Genomic DNA, 1,694 nt, shown 5'->3' on the forward strand with positions numbered 1-1,694 from the left:
TTAAATGAGCATAAGGGATATGTAAAACAACAAACAAAAAAAAACTGAAAATTCATCCATAGCAAAACATGTACGGGAAACACAACACACAATATTATGGGGAAAAAATGTAAAATTAGCTCAACCAAAAAGTATAATAGGTAATACTAATATTCGTGAATCGTTAGAAATAATAAAACATAAAAAAATATCACGTAGTATTAAGTAGGGGGTAAAGGTTTGCGAATATTTCGGCAAGAATGTGGATTGATCCCCTTTGAATGGTTTACCATGAGTGTATGAAAAATAACATACTGGTCAATGACTTACTAACAAGTTATAAATACTTCGGCAATTGTCTTGTAATTCATTCCTGACGATGAGGTTGTAACGTCGAAACATGTGAAGTCTTGGACTTTTTGAAGGCTACAGATAGGCCTAGATAAAATGTTTTTAATAGTGTACGAGTTTAACGTTGAATATTATTTATGATTTTAACTTTATACAGAAGTGCCGAAATAGTATAATTATGTTAAGATTAGTTAATACAAGTTGTTTTAAATATGGGAGTGGTAGGTTCTAACTTAAAAACAACAACAAGTAATCTTACTTGAAAACTGAAAGCACAGGCAGTAGTATTTATGTTTTGAGCATTTGAGCTAGAACTAAGTACATTACTATGGAAATTGTATTTATATTTTGAAATAATAATCTTTGTATATGTGTAATATTATTTGTTCTGTGAGTTACCATCTCGGTATTTATGTTGTTGTAGGTAAAAGTAAAGATGCTGAAATTGAATCAAAAATAAACAAGGAATGGCAAATATTCGTTCAAAATTCAGAGGTAAAGGCCATTTTTTATTATGTTTTATATTAACGTGAATATCTTTTATATGGAAATTATTCATCCGAAGTCCAGGTGTAAATACCATCATTGGCCATTGAAGCTTTTCAAAAGATTGTATGTATAACTATGTTTGATGTTCAGGTGACAGGACCCTTGATGGATACCAGAAGAAGTATGATTGCAAATTGCTATTTATTTTCATTCTTGGTCATGATATTGACTTTGGTCACATGGAAGCTGTCAATTTTCTAAGCTCCAATAAGTATTTCTAAAATCAGATACTAAAAGTTGAATGTATACAAGTATTTTGAGAAGCAGATAGTAACTGTTGAATGTATACAAGTATTTTGAGAAGCAGATAGTAACTGTTGAATGTCTACAAGTATTTTGAGAAGCAGATAGTAACTGTTGAATGTCTACAAGTATTTTGAGAAGCAGATAGTAACTGTTGAATGTCTACAAGTATTTTGAGAAGCAGATAGTAACTGTTGAATGTCTACAAGTATTTTGAGAAGCAGATAGTAACTGTCGAATGTCTCTTTACATCTTTGTGATTGATGTTTATGTGCCAACAATTTCTGTTATTAGTATTAACTTCCAATCGGAGTAAAACTAAAATTGAAGCTGGTATTAGTAATGACTATAGCTAATTAAATATACTTTCTAACATTCTTTCATCAGTTGAATATTCTCAATGTTAACTGTATTTTCAGATGTAGTTCAAGTAATATCTCCCAAAATTTGGCCAGCAAAGAAGATATAGGTTAGCCCTAAATACATACATTAAGCTAACAATTCAAAACAATCTTTAATAAAAGCTAAATAATAAAAAATAAAATTTAAAGTTGTAATAAAATTAGTTATAT

At 29.5% G+C, this 1,694-nt stretch overlaps 1 long non-coding RNA gene across 10 annotated transcripts in view; it reads left to right on the top strand.

Annotated features, from left to right (window-relative positions):
• Positions 1-223: 223 nt before the first annotated feature.
• The window catches only part of LOC106474756, a 34,924-nt gene continuing 33,453 nt past the window's right edge, over positions 224-1,694 (top strand). For 4 of the 10 annotated variants that reach the window (XR_001291767.2, XR_002614023.1, XR_002614021.1 and 1 more), the window contains exon 1: positions 224-1,591. This is a non-coding gene — a long non-coding RNA (uncharacterized LOC106474756). The remainder of the gene's footprint in view (positions 1,592-1,694) is intronic. The other 6 variants (XR_002614027.1, XR_002614024.1, XR_002614022.1 and 3 more) reach the window with 6 other exon arrangements.

Source organism: Limulus polyphemus, unplaced genomic scaffold (genome assembly GCF_000517525.1).
Source record: "Limulus polyphemus unplaced genomic scaffold, Limulus_polyphemus-2.1.2 Scaffold7649, whole genome shotgun sequence".
Classification (NCBI taxonomy): Eukaryota; Metazoa; Arthropoda; class Merostomata; order Xiphosura; family Limulidae; genus Limulus; species Limulus polyphemus.